We start from the raw sequence: 23,125 nt of genomic DNA, 5'->3' as shown, positions 1-23,125 counted from the left end.
CATCCAAACACCTACCCTACCAAAAACACACACGTCTTCGCTCTGAGCTGGGGAGAAGAAATCGATGCACCAAAAGCACTTCGTTCCTGCTCAATTTCATCCTTTAGTGATGGCACAATTAAAAGCGCTCTCCGAACACCTTCCCGAATTGAGATTTCTGCCGCAGAGACGGCCGACTCAAAGTCATCCTCTAAACACGTAAAAAGGCGAGCCGCATAGTCTTCGCCGTGTCACACTATGCGCCCGCTATTGCTGATTATATGGCTGGACGGGTTATTGACCACCTCCGCCCATAAGATCCATTACTCCGGATCAGTGGAGAAAGAATACAGTAATGCACGGTGTAAGCAGGTCAGTGGAGGAAAAGCCGCAGGGATGAAATATCTGAGGAGTTCGAGCTGAACGGGATATACTTATATTGGATTGGAGTGGGATAGATAACCACAAAAGGCTGGATATCAAAAGGTTGTTTTGGCATCTACACTATATTTGTTACATGCAGCTATAAGACGAACGATTTAGATGGTTATACATTAGAACGATTATACAGGGCATTTTTCTTTATTAAAAGAAAAGGCTAGAAAACGAGTAATATTTGCATTAAAATTTGAAACACTGGATGATCTGTTTGAGCAGAGTGTACAGAAGAGAGAGCTAAACAAACTAAAAGACTAAAGTGCTGCTGCATCAGTGTCCTTAGGTCCTTAGATAAAGGAAATGATGTGGTACGGAAAACGTGTAGGTGGCCAGTAATGGACGAAGTTCACAAACAAAGTAGTTAAAGTAGAGAAACAGTAGGTAAAATATCACTCCAGTAAAAGTGCTTTCACTTGAGGTAAAGTACAAAGTATTTCTCTTCAAATGCTTAAGTATCCAAAGTACTATGATTTATTACAGCTATAATGTTCCTTTGCTTAACTCATTTTATGTGAAAATACTCAAATGTTACTCATATTGAGTCACACACTAATACATTTTTACGAAAAATGATCATGAGCCCAAAACCTTGTTTTCAACTCCTTAAAAAAAAATCGTGCAAATAAGAACACGGGTGTTGTGGCGAGTTCGAGTCAGGAGGTTCTTCCATCATTTATTCCTCTCAAAATGTTCTGTATGCTGTTGAACTGCTGCTGAACTGTATGTTTGTGTTAAGTAGATACCACTGAGCATCAATCAAAACGAGTTCGAAACAGGGCGTGCGCGCTCGACCCTGATCGGTGTCTTGCTGCGTGTTTGACCGGTTCAGTTTTTATCCACTCGAATAAAAAAGGAACGACTGAATTCACAAAATTTGGTTGAGTAAAATTTAACTTTGAAATGCAGTGAAGTTAAAGTAAAAGTCTTTCCCAAAGGGAATACTTTAGCTACTTAAGCACAGTAACAAATTACATTTACTTCTTTAATGTCCAACGCTGAAAATGACAATATGCCAATATGGTGCTGAAAGAGGTTTACATGGAAAAAATCCCATGTTAAAATCATGCTTCGTTATTAGGTGCTGAAGATTATTATATAATTCGTACAGGATAGATTTCTTTCCTTTAAAAAAAACGCTGTTAAATACAGCAATCACGGCACATTTTTTCTTTTTTATTACGTCTTAAGAAGTCACTACCGAAACGAAGCTCTCTGATGTGCTGACCTATTTATGAATTATTCCATTTTGCACTTGTTCTTTTAAAACCTATGAAAAGGGACCAGTGCGGCACTCAGATTAGCATGATTAATCTTTTTACACAAATATTGAGAGTCATGGTGCGCTCAGCACCAAAAGAGGGGGGGGGGGGGGTAAAATCTTTAAATTACCTGGATGTGGGCTGGATCCAAGCTGGTGCCCCAATTAATCCTACCCGAACATAATTAGAGCCGGAGCCAGCCAGCTGCGCTCATCACAGCGCACGCTCGAGCTTAAAGCCCACACACGTGCACACACGAGCAGAGGGTTGACACTAACTAGGCTTTTCTGAACACAAAAAAGGAGACGTTTAAGACACTTGTGCACACTCGTGCACCCGCTATCCGCGCGTGTATGATGCGATCAGACCCTTTTGCTGTGTCACATGAAAGGCATAAGCACACGGGTGAGTCGCTACAATGAATGCGAATGTGTTCAAAAGCACACAGCAGGGGGGCATGCAGAAAGTTAAAACACAAGACTTTGAACCTGTTTAAGGTAAGTCAAGTAAAAAAACAGCTGCTGCGGTAACTATTTATTAAAACTTTCAAAATACATGATCATCAACGCAAGGCTTAACAACCACCAGCTGTTACAAAGGAAAGGAATAAAATGTTTAGTGGACTTTAAACTTTAGCTATTAATATTAGCCACTACATTAAGGCTTGGGGGGGAAAATAAACACCAACTCCATGTCAATGGCATAAAAAAGGCAAATGGCACCATACTACATACATTTTCTGTGGGCTGTTACACATCAAAATCTGATGGAGCGAAATCACAATCCACTGCAAATCCTTAAACGTCGCCACGGCAACCTCCAAACGCCGATGTAAACGCCTGAAGAGTTTCGCCAAAGTTTTTACAATTAATAACAGCATTCTCACCTAGTGTCTAAAATGTTAACACCACTCTGCCCCCTCTGCTACCTTCTCCAGAACTGTGATTGCTGAGTACAAGTTATTCAAGATACCATAAAATCACTTTACTAATGTCATGGAAGTTGTACTAAATTCTACCATGATTAGGAATAGGAATAAATCTTGTCTTTAAATATTTATAGCTGAAAAAATCTTTACTGAGCGAGTTGTAAGTGCAGAAGACGGAGCGCTTACCTAAGTAAAATGATTCGGCCCTCCAGCAGATTTTCTTTAACACTTTTTGTAGCATCTGCATTGAACAAGTCTTAGGGAACACTTAGAGATGGAAATGGGTGTTGAAGCATCATCTCAACTCAATTTGTCACATACACGTTCATGCAGAGTACCAAATGTAGTGAAATGATTTTTACAACTGTCCAACATGTAATAAAAATAGAATCAAAAAAAAAAAAAAAAATATATATATATATATATATATATATATATATATATATATGTGTGTGTGTGTGTCTGTGGTTCTTTTCCAAACTGTTAACACAAAGCTGGAAGCACTCAATTGTACAGGACGTCTTTAGATGCACTATAATACAATTTTGAATTTACTTGAACTTGGAAACCCAAACCTTTTCCAGCATGGCAATGCCCCTGTGCACAAATTGAGCTAATTGAAGATCTGGTTTACATGCTTTGAAAAGGAAGATCTTGAGTGGCCTGCACACCAGGCCTCCTCACCTACATCAGTACCTGCCTTTCCTAACACCCTCGTGGCTGATGAAGACAAATATCCATAAGCCACACACCAAAAACTAGTGAAACATCTTCCCAGAAGAGTGGAGGGAATTATAAGAGCAAATTGGGACTAAATGTGGAATGCAATGCTCAAAAATCATATATCATACTTATGACCAGGTGACCCAATACTTTTGGCAATATAGTGTATATACACATACACAATAAAATATATACACAATAATTAGACAAAGGGAAAGGTATGGATATGACAGTGATTATTGACAGTAATCTAAATTTAAAGTGTATCAGTGTAAAAGGTGGTTCATCTGAAGGTGGCAGCTCAGTGGAGGTGGACTTTTGATGGAAAGGTCATGGGTTCAAATCCCAGCACCACTAAACTGCCATTTTTGGGCCCTTGAGAATGGCCCTTAACCCTCACTTGCTCAGCTGTATAACTGACATATCTGAAGGCTGCTCTGGTAAAACGGCTAATGAATATAGTGTGGCATCAAAGATTAGACGCCAAAAAATTGCCAGAACTATCGCTCATAAAAGAAAAAAACAACCTTAATTAAGGAATATGTGATCATAATATGACTGCAAAATGTTCATGATGAAAAATCAATTGGTGAAATAATAAGAACAGCAAATAATATTTCATTCATATTTATGGAACAAGATGTACTTGATAATTGTGGCACAGCAGTAGCCTTGCTGCCTCAGGGTAATGTCTGCTCCTGATTTACTAACAACCAAAATAATGAAAAAAAATTTTTTTTGCACAATAAGTGTCGTCTTACTGTTAAAGAAAAAACGTATTTGCCAGAAAGTTACTGTATTGCCATGCAAATCTTTCTAATGCTGTATTATGAATTGTACTGTCTCGAAAAGGTGCTTGTGATATTCAACACTACAAGTTCAATTATTATAATTTCAGGAGTCGCATGAAGCATGTAATGAAGATATTAAAAATTAAATAATCAGCCAAAAAAGAAAGCCGCATAATCATAAGGCCTGATCACACAATCTTTCTAGGAACTGATTTTTGGTCCCACATGGTTAAGCAAGCCAAATCAAGAGAAAATATCAGGAATAAACTTTGAAATTATAAACCTCGAAGCCATTTGCAAACTTGCTCATGCACACAAAAATTCTATGAATGAAGTAGTAAATTAAGCAATCATATAGTGTCGTTACAGCGCGTGAAATCAGGTAAAAAAAATCAGGTCAAGATTTTGCTCATGGGAAAAATGACAGACAAAATCATCAGCAAATATTTACCCACCTCAAGGTTTAACATTCTGAATGACTTTTCGGCTCATTGTAGATGTAAAGAGATGTCCTGCAGCTCTCCTGATAGCTTAACCAAGTGGCCATTTTCCACAATAATTGTTTTAGAGCACTGAACTGCTGCTCACTGGATGTTTTTTGTTTTATGCACCATTCAGTTTAACCTTATAGACTGTTGTTTGGGAAATTTCTCAGTCACTGAAATCACATTTTCCCAATTTTTGTGTTTGCTGTTGTGAGGTGGCTGTAGTGCACTTTTCACGCTCCTGTCTTGTGATTTGCCGTTTTCCTCATGTGCCTTGAGTGTTTACAGCTGTTTTGGATTGACCCTTTGATTAGTTTGTGTTTACCTACCTTTTTGTGTCTGTGTATACTTATGTGAAGTAACTTGCCCTGGTTTTGATTTTGTTTTGGTTTCTTATTTCTCATTCTTGCCTCATCCTCGTATTGTTTGCCCATCACTTATTGCCAATAGCTGTTTCACATGTCTACGTTTACCTGCTGTTTTGGACGTTGACGCTTATTATTTCATAAAACATTCTTACTACGCACTTGCATCTGTCTCCACAATCGTATATTCCATGCACTACATGACAGCTGATCATTAGCTCCTGATCAACACTATATTGCTTAAAGTTTGTGGACACCTGGTCATAACTATAGCATGTGCTTTTCCAGCCTCGCATTCCTTATTTAGTCAAAGTTTGCTCTTATAATTGCCTCCACTCTTCTGGGAAGATGTTCCACTAGATTTTGGAGTGTGCTAGAAGAAATTTGTGTTCAGCCAAAAGGATGTTAGTAAAGTCAGGTACTGATGTAGGTGATTTGAGGAGGACTGGGGTGCAGTCAGTGTTCCAATTCATCTCAAAGTTGTTCAGTAGGATTTAGAGCAGAGCGCTATAGCAGGCAAGATCTTCCTCTCCAAACCATGTAAGCCATATCATCACGGAGCTTCGCCATGCTAGAACAGGTTTGGCTTTCCAAGTTCAAGTGAACTGTGTGGTAACAGTTTAGTGAAGAACCACATATGGCAGGCAATATCAGGCATCCCAATACTTTTGTCCATATAGAATATAATCTTCATTATTTTATGCATGAATCAGCAGGTGCTGGATTGTTCCTATTAAAGAGGCTTAGTAAATGTCTCTATTAAGTAAAGTAATAACAAAAACACCTAAGGTTGCCCTCTAAGGCAGCTGAATTAGGAGTCCATCAACTTTGGGGATCTCATTAAAACGCTCAGAAAGACTAAAAGTATCCATCTAAAAGATTAGTTTTTTTCTAGATCTTTTGTAATTACCCAAGTGTAGCTGATTCGTCTTTGTATCATTAGCCTGATCGTTTGTGCCTTGCATCTAATTTCCTCATTTCTTCCTAATGCTCTAAACAGTTTTTATAATGTCAGCACAGCTGTCATAATATGCACCGTAACTCTTAAGCCAGAAAAAAGCTAAACCTATTGCACCTGTTATTCAGAACAATATAGTATAACATGCGTATGAATATTGCATCAACGTTAACATCCCTGTCCCATTTCTAATCACTTTATATATATATATTGCTTTGGTAGTAGAAACTTTTCTATATTATTCGATGTGAGCTCTTAGAGAACAGGCGGACTTGAAAGCAACAGCACGTTAGCGATAAGAGGATGATCTGTTGGAGCACTGGAGCGCTTTTATTTCCTGACATTTAGCATGTGGAGGAGGTGAGACGCTGCTCCTCTCCCGCTGAGCTCCAACTGTCTGCCGCTAAATGTGGGAATGACAAGGAGCAATCGAGATCAGCCAGCGCCATTTTACTAATCGCGCTCACACTTCCGAACGGCGCTCGCACCCATCATCGCATGTGAGACACTCGTTACACATGCATGGCTAACATTCGCGGGCAAAAAAAAAAAAGTTGCTATGTATTACCACTGAAATAACTCTTTCAGCTTGCAAATATTTCTGCAGCTGGTTTATCCCTTCACGAAAGGAGCATTTCGATCTCAAGTTCACGTTAAAACAAGCACGACTGATCAACCCGCGACACTTTCACATCTCGCTCCACCTTGTCATCGCTAACACCCTTGTATCACACTCAAGAAACTCTTTACACAACTCATTTGTGCGAGGATGAACACGTGCCAAAGCATGTTCACCAAAGTTCTTTTTGGGGGAAAAAAAAGTTGTTAAAATATTCCAATTCTCACAGAAGGTGCATTTTTCATTTCAAGGAATAGAAAAGAGAAGAATGAAAAGCCTAGTCAGTGCTAACTGATGGCTTCTTTGTACTGTGGTAATATCGAGCTGGTAAAAGGCGGGTTTGAAAAGATTTTTGTCTGAATGGCTTTTTAAAAAAATACAAACTAATAAAATTGGAATGCTTCTGGATGTTACTGTATATTTATTTTCTTATATAAATGCCAGACCGCCCTCATGTACTTAGCCATCACAAACAGCTAGTCAGATAGTTAAAGGCTAGGGTACAAGCTTACATTTCTTAAAGTGGGATTTTGGAAATCTTAAATTTGACTTTATATTTGAATTTTACAAGCTGAAAAATACTATTTAGCCGAATTTTGTTTAGCAAGAATTAAATCAGCTAGCGAAGTGTTTAGATAGCTCACTTGCTTAGTAGCTAAATTTGGTGTTGTAGTAAAAAAAATATGCTGTGTATTTAGAGTTAAAAAAAACACTACAATGTAAAATATTTATGAATATTGCATATTTATCCAGGATTTTTGTAATACAAAATACTGCATAAATTAAAAAAAAAAAAAAAAGCAAGAACGAGTTTAATAAATTAATATCAATTTTGCTTCATATTACAAATCAAGTCAGTGAGGCAATTTATTGACAATCTAAGCTTAGATGCAATGTTTAATCCTTGTTTTAAACAATTTATAGAAATCCTTTATTGTACGGTAAATGGGAAAAATACTGACCTGCATACCAATCTAGCAGGAGGCCTACATTACCATGCCATGCATTAGTAGCTAATTCATATCTCCATGCTTAATTGCTGCCTTATCTATGAGGATTATATTTGAGTATCTCTGATTTTAACAAACACTCAATTGAATTATATTTGTACCGTTTATTTCTTTTAACTATAGGCACAGACGCTTTAAAGTAAAATAGAAATATGAAATTTTCAAAGATTTACTTCTTCAAACTGTGATAACCTAATACACTGTTAGCCTATATGAAGCTACGTCATGAGTAATGAGAATACTTTTTTCCCCTCTTGTCCTCCTACACCTGCAACCACTCAGGAATAACTTTTCATAATATTTCCTGGGTTTTAGTGGAGAGTCTGCATTTTGATCCTGCAAGACAGAGGACGAGCACCCTGCTGACACCCTGTCAGGCTCGTGATGAATGAATGCAATATGGCACCAGTCACCCTACCGAGTCACTCAATAAGAGAAGACAGGAGGGAGAGGAATGATCCGGTGTTGAAGAAAGAGTTTTTTGTTGGAAATGTTGAACATTAAACAGTAACGAGATACTGGTTATCAGCATCAGCTCACCACGTGGATTGTTGTGATCCACGCTCCCGAGGTGCAGCGCAATCCACGATGATACACCTCTCCTGTCTCAACCACAGTAATCATGCACTTACGCCACACAAAACATGATTAGAGAATCTCACCATCTTACCCACCCCACACACGCCCACGTCCTGGTTTCTCTTTTCTGAAATGCTCCACTGATTGTAAAGGAAAGAAAAGGGCCTAGTGCTTCCATTAGAAAGCTCCCGCCTGCATTACAACAAGCTGCCCAGCTCCCTGTTTGCTTGTTTCTGACCCGAGCCAGGCCGAAGCTCATTCAAGTTCAATTTGGAAAAAAAAAGGCCAGAACCCCTCATGTTTCCAGCTATCTCAAACAGCTAGATAAAGGCTAGCAAACTAGCTTATATTTTTCAAAGTGGGATTTCTGAAATATGACTGTCTGGTCTGTTGAATTTTTTTTATTTATTTAATACTAGTCAAACTTCTCAAAACATACAATATTCGTCGGAATTATGTTTAAATCAGCTAGCTTAGTGACTAACCAGCTGACCAGCTTAGCACAAAGCTGTATTTAATAGTGCCAAGACAGAATAAGTTCAAATAGTGGCAAAAACATTGAAATTCTCTGACTGTAAATAAAAAAAATGGGTCCTTCTCTCACTTAAGAAGGGTCCTGCCTGCATTACAAGGGGCTGCCCAGCTCCCTGCCTGCTCATTACAGACCTGAGCCAGCAGCCTTCAGAGCATCATGACTGATTACCGTCTGTTGCCAGAGGGACCCTGCAAGGATGCCTTATCGCCGGGGGGAAAAAATCCTGAGACCGAATCACTGAGCAACCTGACACTGAAGGTCCACATCACCCTGGTTACCTGACACAGACGGCCCTCTTCGCGGTGGTTACATGACAATCCCCATGATGTTTGGGACAATGAAACATTAGGGACGTGTGACAAAAAAGCATTCGCTGCTCTCTGGGACCACGTCGAGCGTTTTTCTTTCTGCACTTGTCTCTCTATTTTGCCTTTCTGTGTGTCTCTCTTTTTGAGCTCAGGGACATTGAGAGATGAGTAAGAGCTCTATGTCTGCTTTATCAGAACTGCTCATGGGGCATTTATGACTGTCAGCAAGCTGACAAGCAAACTAGCGAAGACAAATGGGGTCCCCAACTCGGTGGACTACGTTCATACGATTTGCTATTTTACGCTTAAATTTCGTTCAAATCGCTTCAACACTAGGACATCGATCAACACTTTTCTTTGACATATCAAACTGTCGCTTACTTCCTGGTTCAATCAGAGCTGTCTTTACCTTTTTGTAACCCTTCGTGAACATATGACAGCCAAATTCATTTGCGGCACGCCACAAGAGGATTTGCTTCGCCGTCAACACCGGCCCTTTTCTCCTGTGATGGACATAAACCTTGGGCGTCAGCAAATTCCAAGAGCAAGCTCAGAGAAAGAGTCAATTAAGTTCAAGGTGAGAGAGAGACGTGTGTCATAGTCTTAACGGGCTGCCATGCCAAGCTCCTCTATCAATCCAAGCCTTGTTGGAAGGCCAGGAAAGTGGCGAGGGATATAGTGTTATTGGCCAGGAGGAGAGACGAGGATTTTGTGATGGAGATTATTGGTTGGCGATTTAAGCTGCTTCGGAGATCATTGGCCGTATGTGTCCGATGATGGATTGAATTCAGATACACCTTCCTCTTGTGTGCGTAGCGGCTGCTGTAGGCAGATCCATCAGTCCCGCTGACTGCTCCGATCCTGCGGGACACGGCGCTCACTTTCCTGTTAATTCCAACTTCGCACTATCGATTGGGGGAAAATCAATTGAGCCTAAGTCACTAAGCCAAGAGGGATACAGGGGAAAAATGCTGCAGGCGGAGAAGCATCTCAGATTAAATGTCAGTAATGAAGTGGGTAAAGTAAGAAAAGAGAAAGAAAGAAAGAAAGAAAGAAAGAAAGAAAGAAAGAAAGAAAGAAAGAAAGAAAGAAAGAAAGAAAGAAAGAAAGAAAGAAAGAAAGAAAGAAACTACCTTTTAAAATGCAAAGGCAAGATTTGGGGCAGGGCTTTTATTCATAGTTTTCTTTTGCAGTCATTCATTTTTAGCACTTGGTGTCTCTTATAAGCTTGAAGAACACCCCAAAGTTCTAACTGCTAAGTGCAATTTTTGGGTCAAAAGGTTTCATACACAAGGAACAAATTCCTTATTTATAGCTCATAGAGCAACATTCAAGCACAAACTTTAACCATTTGCACTTTAGAACAGTGAACAGAGTGGACACAATACCATAGTTAAAGAACGCCGCCGAATATTGCTGAGAGATATCAGAGCGCCGCAGTGTTTTATTTATGTGGATGCACTTTGTTTAAGTGGCTAAATGATGAAATAAGAGAATCAAAATGGGCTGGAATCTTTAGCATGCCAAAGATAAGGCGCTCTTGGGAGCAGTAGAGCTGACCTCAACACTCTTCTTGCTGTAACTGGAGAGAACTGTGTGCTGTGAGACATTTTTTTCTTTACATGGTAGTTACTTGATTCATCTGAAACCTTGGAATGAAGAGTGCCGAGGACATGTAATAGCGTGTTGCTATTATTTGAATCGACCAGTCTTCGCTCAACTCTGTAAATATACCAGTCGGTAAAACAGTATAGAAATGGAAGCGATTAAAAAGATTTCATGCTGAGTATCAAAGAACAATGAATAAAGAGTTATTTTAGCTGTTGACACATTACATTTTAGCAGAAAATATGACCTGGAGTGTACCAGATGGTATTATAAACCTGGTGACATTTACCTTTAGATATCCTCAACGTCACAAGGTGTGTTTAGCACCGTGGATGTGTAAGTGCGCAGCGCTGTGACATTTAAATTTCCAAGCTCCAGCACCAAACACAGTGTAGTGGCGACTGAAGTCCAATTAGCGGCAAAAAAAAAAAAGGTTTTCCTAGCAACGTTGGCGTGTGTGTATGCAGGGCAATTAGCATTCTGTTGCAGGTGCGCTTCTGCATTATATATTCATGCCTGAACCCGCTTTCCAAATGGGGCATAAATTAACTTCACTAAGGCCCTGGAAAAAATCATTTTGCTCTCTCCGAACCCTGGCTAAAACATAAATAAAGCTGTAGCTTAGATGATCAAAGTGCCAGGATGGCTCAGAAGCAAGACGGTAACTATGCCGCAGCTGGACTGTGCCTGTAGTGCGGGGCAGCTTAGCCGGAACTCTATAAGCCAATTCAATTTCTGTCAGTAAATGCTTTAATTTAGATCAACTATCCGTAATAAACTCCGAAATTGGCACGGGTGCAGCCTCGCCAACTCTTATCTGTCCATTATGTGGAGTTGAACTGGCATGGCCACCTACGGGCGTGCCAAATTTTCATTTCTGCGCATTTTTTTGTGAGTACAAGGCTGCTAAATGTCACTGGAAGTAATGCAGGCATGGGTCACTACAACTGCTTTATTAGGTGGCTTGTAATCGTGGGGCTTGGCTGGGTGTGAGCAACTCTTCAGGCTGGAGAGTGAAGAACTATGTTAAATGAACTGTTGGCTAAGGCATCGCTGTTTTTCCGCAGTATCAATGAAGCATTGTGTCCCGGATCTCTCCCACACACAAACACACACACACAGTTTATAATGCGCACACACACACAAGAGTTCTCCTTTTACAGTTCTGCTATTGTAATGACAGTAAAAATCCAAAATTATTCATAGACTCGAGTTAGAGATTGAATATTAAGAGATCATGTTAATTAGGCACAGAGATTGTGTACTGAAATTTGTGCTGAGAAGCTGATTATGTGGTGGCTCGTTCGGATTACTGAAAAGAACGGTGTAGTGGGGACTTTGGGGATAGCCAGGATATGTACTTGAATGTAGATCTTGAGTGGGGTGAGTGAGCTTTGGAAATGTGTCTATTTAAAGCAAGCACTTGATTTTAGGAGTAAAAATACAAATCGTTTTGCACCGATGAATTCCTCATTGCTGATATCGCCACAAAGCACAGCGTGATTTATTTATTTGATGATTTATTCCATGTCATTGTTTAGACATTTAAACTTGCCAATCCTTTTTCCTTTCATGCGAATATTTCCCATAGTGAGCACCATGAACACATTTGTTTTGATTTCTGTTCTAAACATGTCTCCATGCCTGTTTTGTTTCAATTTGTTACTTGGTTGTGATCACCTGTTTCATGTTAAGCCCAATGATTAGTATTTTTGCATTAATGTTTAAAAAATGCACTACACTAGCTAAATATCTGCAATAAATATTCTCTTCTGCACCTGTCCTTTGTTTCTGACTTTACTCCCTACTTGTTACAGTTCCAGATTCTTGATTGCATTTATATTGCCAAAAAAATAATAAAATAGATTAATTGCCGGGTGTGCTGGACTTAACGCAAATCCTTGCCAGAATGAAAAATATTGCACAAGTCAAAAAGCAATGTTTCGCCAAACTAGAACTACTATTATACAGTGTGCATACGTCCGCATTTAGACGCTAATTCTCTACTAACGTATTCTCGACCTCCTTCTGGCTCGGTTAAAGGCTCGCTATTGTGTTTCTCACCTGTCATTTATCCCACGAGTCATACTGTTTAGCAATCCACGAGTCAAGGTGTGACAAGCTAAGATAAATGGCATTTCGCTCAGTCAGTGACAGTGCAACTCTGGGGAGGACGAGGCCCCCGCTGTGCTGTATTTCCTGCAGGTCAGCCCATTGAAGAGTGAATTAAAACGTGCAAACACTTCACTTGGACTCAACGTTTGTAGTAAAAAATTAAAACAACAGACTCATCAAGCCCACAGACCTTCGCATGCATTTCTAAGCAAAGAGAGAAAATGTTTGAGTTGATTCATCTGACAAGTACCGTGTCTTTATTTCACGCAGATAAATTCTGCAATTCGCTTTAGTTATAGTAACGGAAATATTGCTGTTTGAGTTCAATAAGAAAAAAAACATTGACCCTGCTTCGGGTTGCGCTTATTGTTGCTATGCTTGTGATTGTATGCAGTGGCAGCGCATAAGTGGTTTGACCCCGCGGGCTACGCTAACGATGTGGGAAGACAGAGGAAACGTGGGGCACATTAGGGAGAGTGTGAGTATTTCTTCGATTAAACACATGGGTCTGAGAAGTGGATCTGCTGACTGTGTGTGTGCGTGCGTGTGTTTTTTTTCCATGGTGTCTTCGTTTTGGCAAACTGCTTGTACATCATGCCCTCTTGAGCTCTTATTGGAATTGGAAGCATAAATTACAGTTGTTGTGAGTTAAACCTATCCTGTCTATTTACCAGGCTCAGGGAGAGCTTGAAGATGCTGTTTCCAGGCAATTGTTAACACAAAAACAAGCCCCTTTATCTTATCGAAGAGTCTTCATCAGACTAATCAATAACCTTTGTATCATTCTGACAAGTTTGTGACCATTCTAACCAATTTCTCCCTACATTCTTGGAATTAAATGAATAAATTCTACAGTTCCTTGATATTGGGAACTGTAGAATTTAAATATTTGTTTTATTCATTATTATTATTAATTATTTATTAATAAATATTAATTATTAAATTCTTCAATGTGCATTACATACCATATTCACATTAATACTAAAGGTACAAAATAACATTATGCTTGCAGTATAATAATGTAGCTATATCCTTATAGAAGCAAAAACACAAAAACGGTTCTCAAAGCAGCCCAGATGGGCACTGTTCCACCCAGAAGCACCTTCTGGATGGTGGGAAGAGTCCCAGATCGGATCATGCCTGAGCCTGCAGATATAGCCAGATGGCTAAAACATCTGAACCCAGTGGTTCCTAATCCCAGTCTAGCTGGATGCCATTTCTCTGCCATCTAATACACTACAGTTAATCTAGTCTTCCTGATTCAACTTGTCAGGTGTTAGTTAATATCAGTACAAACAAAAGGCTAGGATCAATCCGGGCACTTTTCTGGCCACAAGCTTTAGAATCGTGTGAGGATTTTCATTAAGAATAAATACAAAATATTTTAACACAGAATTCTGCTTTTAGTTAACAATTAGCAATAAGTAAAAAATATAATCTGTGGTTGTTCTGTCACTATGCTCTCAATCAAAGCTTTAAAAAAAATCGTAAAAACCTAAGCCTACAAAGAATAAAGATTGGGAAATAGCTACCTAAACACAGTCTATTGTGCAAAAAATGAATAGAAAAGAAAGCAAAAAGCTTGGCCCAGAGCAGCCCATATGGGCACCTTCATATCCTCCAAACCCTTCCAATATCACTGAAAGTCGAAGAAATGAAAGGCTGACTCATTGTTTGCCTAGCTGTGGCTGGAGCATGCCCAGTAGGCCCGAGCTGAAGCCCAGGCATCTCCATGATATCAGCCGTCGGCCTTTTGCACTAACACCCCCCAGCTGAGGGGTAAATCCCTATTTGGCAGTGCAGCGTTGGGCCGAACCGCACAACTTGGCGTAATTGGGGGCGGACGGGTGATGAGAGAGCAGAGCTGGAATTGATTCACTTAATCCTCTTCATTATGGAGCGCCAGCGCCGGAGTTCACACCTCACACAAAAGCAGGGTTAGAAAGGAAGCCTTTCTTTTCATCCGGGAGCTTGCACACCATGGCATTTTCTGCATTACTGTGCCATATCCCTCCATCCTACCTCCTCTTCAACAACAGAGAGAAAAGATGACAGCATGACTCAACCAAGAGAAATATTTCAAGGACCTCCTGGTGCTTTGGCTTTTTTTGGCTTTGGCTGAACCTCTTATAGGCTCAACTGTCTTTCTAACTTCTTTTGTTAAGTAAGGAAGCATAGTGCCTAAAGCATTCAACATGAAACCAAAACAAAACCTTGCTTCCGACAAAAAAAAAAAATGAAATAAATCAAAAATGGCTTTCTGACCTACAGAGTAGCAGAAAACAATGCTACTTTAGCCTTGGCTCAACTGCCCACATTAACAGCTCCGCTCTATGAAAAAAAGTAAGCCTTGATGCCAACATAAACACAGCGCTCTCAGCTCATCCTATTTGTCCTAGGGGTAATTATCAAAACTTTCCTGGATTGTTTGGTTTCTTAATCTTTCTGTTGTATACTTAAAAAGTGATCCAGACTTGACCTGGGAAAACAAAGCTCAGCCAAAAAGCTATTTAAGCCAGAGAGTTTGCTTGTGGAAGTTTATGTGTGTTTGCCAAGCGTCAATCTAAAATTCATCTCCACTCGAGACTACTGTCTCAGACAAGATGCAGCTGCTCCCACTATAGGCTCTACTCCTTCGCCAAGCCGGCCCTAATGCATTAAAGAAATGCGATGCAGTGATTTCGTTCCAGGCAAAATAGATGCTTGACTTGTCACTCTGGGTCGGAAAAACGCTCACACACAAGCACGTTCTCTATATTTCCTGTCACATACAAGCCCTTGAGGGCTCACTGATGTCACCTTACTGATCGTACCGATTCTTGGCCGAGAGACAGAGGCAGATACAAAATGAGATGGATTGTTGTGCAGGCTCATGCAGATGGTATATATCAGAACTGATGCTGTGTACTCCAGCAGGCTCAAGCAAAGAATGCTGATAGAATCATATTTTTTATTCATGTCTGAGGAGCTAGGAGTCAACTTGTGACCAATGAATCCTTTACAAATCCAAGTTGGCACAAACACATAAAATAGACGTTAGCAGCTAAAAAACGTGTACAAAAAAAACGAACGGAAATGTCTGGGTGCAAACATACACACGCAACCAATTTGTTGTACCAGGTGCTGTAGGCGCCTCTTTCCTTTGTAATCGGTTTCCTGGGCAAGCAATTCATTTAGTTAATTAAACAGAATGTATGTGGATGGCGAAGCTAGAAAATGGCTATATCGAATGCCAGAGCAGCTGACACCATTTGCAGTCAAACCAAATTACCTGTTAAAACTCATAAACAAAGCCATTTCTCCTGACAAAAAAAGTCGTCATAGATCTCTGGTATTTTTAGCAACTTAGCAATACATGTTAAAACAAACTAGCATGATAACTGACTTGCAATCTTCTGTGTCTGATTCTGTTCAGAAGCTCACAATGATATGGAGTTATATTCGTCTTTTTGTTCACCTTCGCCACGATCCTCGCTGTGGCTAATTATAGCCTTGCACTAATTTGACTTAATGGATGATCCTGAACAGCTTAATTGAACAGTGTTGCGTTGTTGTGGGTGGGCACACACGATTGGTGAGCTTCACAATTAAATGTCACTTCACCGCTTCTAATCACAAGATTTGTTCTTCCAACCAGGTGTTCGCTCTCATATCGGCACTTGGCGAGTACGTGAGGCAAACGAGTTCAATTCCCTCCTGAAAGGAGATGTTTATTTTGGGAAGTTGGCCTTCACTTGCTCTCCTCCTCAAAACTGTATCTGACGGAGATATGCTGCATGACAATAGCTGTATGTCTCTCGCTAACGACCTTATTCGCTCCAGCTGGGAGCCAGGACTTTTTAATTTGAAATGGATTTAAGAACAAGGGTCATGCTGTGGGATGGCAAACTGGGGGGAAAAAAGTGCATGGTCCCATTGTTTGGGTTGGCTCCTTTGAAAAAAAAAAGGAAGCTAAAATCCACGCAAAACCAGATTTCTTTCTAATTTTATTTAGTTTTATTTCACCACCAGACAGGATTTGTAAGGAAGATGGTTCACTGCTTGTTCTGGATAACTGAAGTCTTGTTATGTGGCCATGCAACATAGTTTTTTCCTTATAATTGCACTCAGGAATTGTGCACAGGAAAACCACATTTGAGTTCCTGTGTATCTGTGCATCTTTGTCTTCAAAGAGTTTTATCTTTATACCAAAGCCTGCCATGGCCTTGAGCTGATTAAATTTATATACAGTATTAACTGACCTCAGCCCTGAATTTACCCTACGCGTATGTTCCTTGTAGAACCAGAAGAGCTGACCCAAGATCAGGTTTACTTTTGAAAAGTGGGAGAGCAGACGACTGCATTTCTGTCTCATTACAACATATAGAGAACAACTGCTTTATTAAATCAAGTTTCTCAGGAGAAACACTGACCGATTTCTCCACCCCCCAAGGCAAACGCTCTGTTATTTTGAGAATCCGCCTCATGCTGAATTAGTAAAATAACACAAGAGCACTCTTCTCCCTCTTAGCTCTGAGACACACTAAAGCTCTCTAGAGTTAAGCTTTTTTAACACTTTACCGTTTTTTTTTTTTTATTCCTGCTTGATTTTGCTGTTCCGGACAGAAACTGCATGTTGTAAAAAAGTTAAAATTGGCGGTCTTAGAAGATTTAGTGCCACGATGCAGAAAAAGAGCCAATGACAAACCGCTGATAGTGTCAGAATTTTTTTCCCTAAAATCTCAGCACTTATTCTCATTTAAAAACCACCGGTAGGGTGACATAGTATTAAAAATAACTTACAACACAGCAACAAAAAATTAAGTAATGGTAAAATGTAAATGATACCGCAGGTCAATGGTTAGATGATCTTCATTGTACCATCATGTGACATGGAAAACTTCTTATTTTACCGTGTTTTCATTGTCATCTGTCTGCCAAGTCAAAATCTCAAAGGTCCGTTGTAATTGCGCTAAATCCGACAGAGCTAATGGAGAAGCGGCATGCCTCGTTTTATCCTGTAACACCTTTCAGAAATCTAATGGCCGTAAAAGATCTACTTGAACGAATGAAGAGGTCTTCGGGGAGCTAAAACCAGGAACAGCATGAAAGCCAATGACATTGTTCCATATGGAAGTAGTCGGAACGGGCTTAACGAATCACAGAGCTCGATGTCTGAGGGCTATCGAATTAACCTGCGCGGTTATAAATCGGCCTCATTAGGGGAGAAACCAAACACCAGCTAATGTAAGAAGAGCTAAATCATGTAGCAGGAGGGGGGGAATGCAAACACACTAAAGACGTGGCAGAACCTTAAAAATTCATCATAAGTACCTCAGGGATCTTTGCAACCCTGAGTGCAATGGCAGGCAAAGCAAGAGACGGAATAATTCAGCTGACAACAATACTATATATATATATATATATATATATATATTATATATATATATATATATACACTGAGTATTAGTGGGGTGGTTTATGATGAGAGGCGTTCTTGGCAATCCATTGAGCACAATCTGTTCATTGCACTTTAGCCACAGTGTGACACTTCCCGATCTTCAAACATCATCAGTGCAGATAAGCCCCTCCCCAACCCGGTAATCATCGATTAGTGCAGCCCCTCTGATTTAATCCTCGACCAGATGGGGTCAAAAGTCCAGCAGAGGAGATCAATTTTCCTCATGAAAAACTGCAGGAAATCAGGATAAAAAAAATAGTATGACATGGCTGATTAGGAGGGAAGTCATTGTGAGGTTTATATTTAAAGCAGATTCACTTACATAGAGTTATTATGAAGCGTCTAGAACTCCTGTAGTCCCGGTGTAACACAATGACACTGTATCTGTTTATGCTCCAAATGTCAGTATCTATATCTTTATTTGAACCCAGAGTAGAGTGGGTCTCTTTTTAAATTAGATATGAACCTTGGAATAAAACAGGTAGAAATATATCAGAATTGTCATGAATTCAAGCTCAGGCAGTTCCTCAACTTCAGCTAAATCAAAGTTCCCAACTGTTCTCAAACTGATGTTTTGCACATGTATTGCTTTAGCTATTTTTAAACCACCATTAACCTGACCAGGCAGTTACTAAGGATGAATAAATGAACACTATAAATGCACGAAGGTATGTGTTGTCTTTTCTTTTTACTTTCATCTAAGCTTGAGGAGCAATAAAATTGCTACACTCATCCAAGCACAACTTACTCCTTTGCCCTTTTTCTTCCACTGCTGTTCCAAAAAGGCAGCACACCTCCTTCCCAGGACCCTCCGATAAGGTCTGGGTTAATGGTTTGTTAACTGCTGAGGTAACTGCCGAGGTTCTCTGGTCATTTAGAGAGGCATTAACAGCTAAACACTCAACAGCTATTCACTTGATGCAGAAGGGCCGAGGTCAACTGCTCTCTATGCAATATAAGGGCACACACACACACACACACACACACACACACACACACACCCATATGCACCTAAACATATTATTGTCTATTGCATGGAATCTGGTACTGGCTGAGAAACGGTGGACAAGTTATTAGAAGCAGGAGGGGAGTCTTGTAATGACCCCTACCCACAATCACGTACGCCAAGCGCCAGAAATGATAGTTATAAATACTATGAGTAGTGCAGTGGTTGACAATCAATACTTCTGGTCAACTTTTCTTGCATTTTTTAGAACTAGCATCACATCTGATACAGGTTTACACACATATTCATGACGGAGAAGCGTTTTTTGCTATTAGCCAGGTCTCCTCATATAATAGCAGAAAGTGCTTAATGAGCATTCTGGACCAAAACACAGGATGCCACTCGGATTTAATTGAGCGACGTTAGATACTGGACATGCTAGTTTGTAATCTTTTGTTGAACATAACAACTATTTAATTAAAGCAAGACACCACAGAGGAATTCATACCAATGTTTTTGCTTTGTTTTGAATTTTTGGACTTTTTTTCATTGGAAAAAAATGTCATCCGAATTTTTTTGGATTATTATTGAATAATAATTCTTAAACAATAATCCAAAAATATTCCGATAACATTTTTTTTATTTCCAAAAAGATTTTTATTGGAATTTTTAAAATTATTATTCAATAATTATTATTGTCTTTTTGAGAAAATACTACTAAATGAAATATTCACTCGTTTTTGCTCTAAAAAAAGATTTTTTTCAACAATAAATGTTGGGGAAATTTCCTTTGAATTATAAAATAGAAATGAGAATACGTTCCTTCCACTCTAGTAAGGAAATTGAGGTGTATATCATGATGACACATACCAGGAATATATGACATGACATCATTCTGTCTAAGTGGGAAGAGTTTGTTGAGTGAATAAAATCAGACGAAAATTTTATTTATTGTTATGGGTATGATGAGATATGTTATAGATGCAGTTTATCAAAAAAAAAAAGTGATAAAAAAATGATTAATGCCTAAAACGAACGTGTTGTAACGCCAAACCTTGAATGTTTGTACCTGTAGAATCAACTCACGCTTTATAAAGTGTTAGGAACCTAATCAGAGTGAGGAAGTGTGTGTAATCATACCACGTAGTGATGCACCTCAATTCTGATTCAAAAATGTCACAGCACAGGCACACAGAGTTCCAAGCATCCTGTTTGCAATTATTTTCATATTCTAAAAATGTTCTAGGAAGCAATCCTCGTCTATGATTTTACCCCTGCCCTTTTTTTATAACAAAAAAACACGCTGCTGTATAAATCCAATCTGTCCAATCATGAGCGAGATTTATCTCAAAATCAACGTTTGCTTCGTTTGGCTTTGGACTCGCATGACGTTCCAACCTTGCAGTGAATATTCCCAGGACAGGCTCCACATCAACATCAACCCTGGCCTCCTGAATGAGGCGATTTCTCAAGACGAACGCATGAACGATTGACCGCTGAATGCATTCGTTTTACTGGGAGAATGACAGTCAATGAGATTATGAAAAAAATGATCATCGCTGGTCTGATCTGTCCATCTCTCGTTATAGAGCAGCTGCGCTCGAGCGTCCATTCTGTCATGCATAACAAAACACACACACACACAAACCTCCCAATGTTTTACCTTTGATTCGTTTGGTCACCAAAATGTGCTCCAACAATGACAACCAAACCTTACGTTTCATTTCAGCCCAGATTTCCGTGCATGCACGCTTGCATTTACTGTAGTAAAACACTTGACATGACACTCATCAGCATTCCTCCCATTCATCACATGAATCATTGATCCTCATTGACTCCAGAAAAATGTACTGCTGCTTCTAACTAACCAATCAGACCAACACACACAAACACACACACACACACACACACACACACACACACACACACACACACACACATACAGAGCACCTTTTAAATTCCAATCTAATCATTTTAATGCATGTGATCAATACATTTCAATTTCACCAAGCTCGATTCATCCTACCTTATATTTCTCTCTATATATATTGATATACAGACTGCTCAGGTGGATGGACTCTGGATGGATGGATGGATGGATGAATGGATAGATGGTGGTCCAAAAAAAAAACCCCACTTGGTGCGTTCAGTCTGTTCCGTGAGGTTCTCTCATCTGCTCGAAGGTTTTTTTTTCTTTCTTTTCCCAAACCTTTAACCACTGATTAATGATTACAGCGCGCGCGCGCCCCACGATCAACTTCCACGGCTCGAGCGCGCAGAAATGAATGATAGGATCGTTAGGGAAAACGTGTTAATATGTGAATTGTTTATATTTTTCTTTTTTGCACAATAAATTCAGTACCCAGGTGAGCGCGGAAAATACGTATATTGAACCCAAAACCGCGCGTTCCTGCACCTTCGGGTTTGTCTCCAAGCGCCGCAAGTCCAATGTGTAAAAAAAAACGGAGTATTTGAGTTAACAAAATGCACGTGAAAAAAAAAAACAATCCCAGTTGTTTGTTTGTTTGTTTCCTTGTTTTTCTCTATCACGCGCACATATCCCCGGCTCGCTCACCGTGTCTCCGGCGGCGCGGCCGCATCGCGCGCGCTCCTTCCCTGCAGACTCAATGAAGAAGCAGCGGCTTCGTCCGGTGTCCTCAGGTTTTCCTTTTTTCCGTTGAGTGCATGCACAACAACAACAAAAATAAATCGGACGGATTTAATATTAATAATAATACTAATAATAAATAAATCAAAAATCAAAAACAACGCCGTGACATAAAGCAGCTCCAGGAACACTCGTGCGTCTGTGCGCGCGCGGCTCCGCGGAAACACACGCGCAGATCAGTGAAGTCTCAGCGCGAGCGGACTGCGGGAATGAGCTGAGCTGGGCAGGGTTGCCAGATGTTTCCAAAGTCAGGTAATCCAACAAGCCATCATAAATTCTTTGGACTTTTTTTCCCCTGTTCAGTTTTTATTTAAGCAGTAGACATTTTAAAAGGACTCTCCTAAAACCGTGTGTGTGGGTGTGTGTTTTATCAACAGCAATCATCAAGTCTGTTCCTGAAGATTCAGTTTCAATCCTGCAATGCTGCAATGCTCTTTAATACGCCATTGTTGATGCTCCTGGGGTCATCAGGTTTTCTTTCAACATCATTATATAATAAACTATACATTCCTCTATTCATTTTTTAATGTGTTTATATTCTGCAAAACGATGTGCTGTGTTATATCTGACAATGGCGTCTTCACGTTAAATAAGCAATTAATATTTCTTATGTATATGTTTCACAGCTTTAGATTTACATCCAATCATTCATCAATGAATTCATTCATTCATTTATTCACTCATTTTTCATTCGTTCGTTTGTTTGTTCATTCTTGTTAGAATTGTAGAGGATATTGATCAGAAGCTAATTCCAGGAAGTCTGGATATTTTAGACAGGATCATCCACTGAATGGAGTTTCAGGGCCCCATGTATTTTCAGGACGTTATCGGGGGCCACTTTTCAAATAGCAAATTGTGCGGACTTAATATAGTATAATAATAATAATCCCTTTTTAGTCTGTTTGTACACAAATAATTGCATCTGTGCTTACTTAAGAATAGCACTTTATATAAATGCAACATATTTCCTTATTAGGCCTTAGGCACTACCTAATGTGTCCTCATAACAAAATATTGGAAAGAGGAAACCAATTTAGCCAATCTGGCAACCCTGTTTAAAACACAAGGAGGATGAGGAGAACTTGAGATTGCAGCAGTGTTCGAGCTCCACCTAGCAGTCATGATCAGCTCTCTCTCTCACACACACACACACACACACACACACACACACACACACACACACACACACACACACACACACACACACACACACACACACACTATTTCCCAGATATGATATGCAATATTAAATAGCAGTTAATTACTGCATAGATCTTCCAGCCAGAAGATGTTGATGTCTGTCATTTTTGTGCACTGGGATTCAGTCCAGTCCTGTTTCCTCTGCACACTTTACTGGTTTTACTGCTCCAG

At 39.7% G+C, this 23,125-nt stretch overlaps 1 protein-coding gene and 1 long non-coding RNA gene across 15 annotated transcripts in view; one reads left to right on the top strand and one right to left on the bottom strand.

Moving 5' to 3' along the window:
- Positions 1 to 21,938, bottom strand: part of LOC310721244 (adhesion G protein-coupled receptor L3) — a 306,925-nt gene extending 284,987 nt beyond the window's left edge. For 12 of the 14 annotated variants that reach the window (XM_083532672.1, XM_083532676.1, XM_083532673.1 and 9 more), the window contains exon 1: positions 21,113 to 21,938. The gene's annotated coding sequence lies outside the window, so the exon portion shown is untranslated. The remainder of the gene's footprint in view (positions 1 to 21,112) is intronic. The other 2 variants (XM_083532669.1, XM_083532681.1) reach the window with 1 other exon arrangement.
- On the top strand, positions 11,775 to 13,499 carry LOC310721610. Its single transcript, XR_014532144.1, has 3 exons — positions 11,775 to 11,968; positions 13,095 to 13,178; positions 13,375 to 13,499. It is a non-coding gene; the product is annotated as an uncharacterized lncRNA (long non-coding RNA).
- Positions 21,939 to 23,125: the final 1,187 nt, after the last annotated feature.

The sequence above is a fragment of the Silurus aristotelis genome (genome assembly GCF_946808225.1).
Source record: "Silurus aristotelis genome assembly, chromosome: 27".
In the NCBI taxonomy this organism is placed as follows: Eukaryota; Metazoa; Chordata; class Actinopteri; order Siluriformes; family Siluridae; genus Silurus; species Silurus aristotelis.
This window is presented reverse-complemented; position numbering and strand designations above follow the sequence as displayed.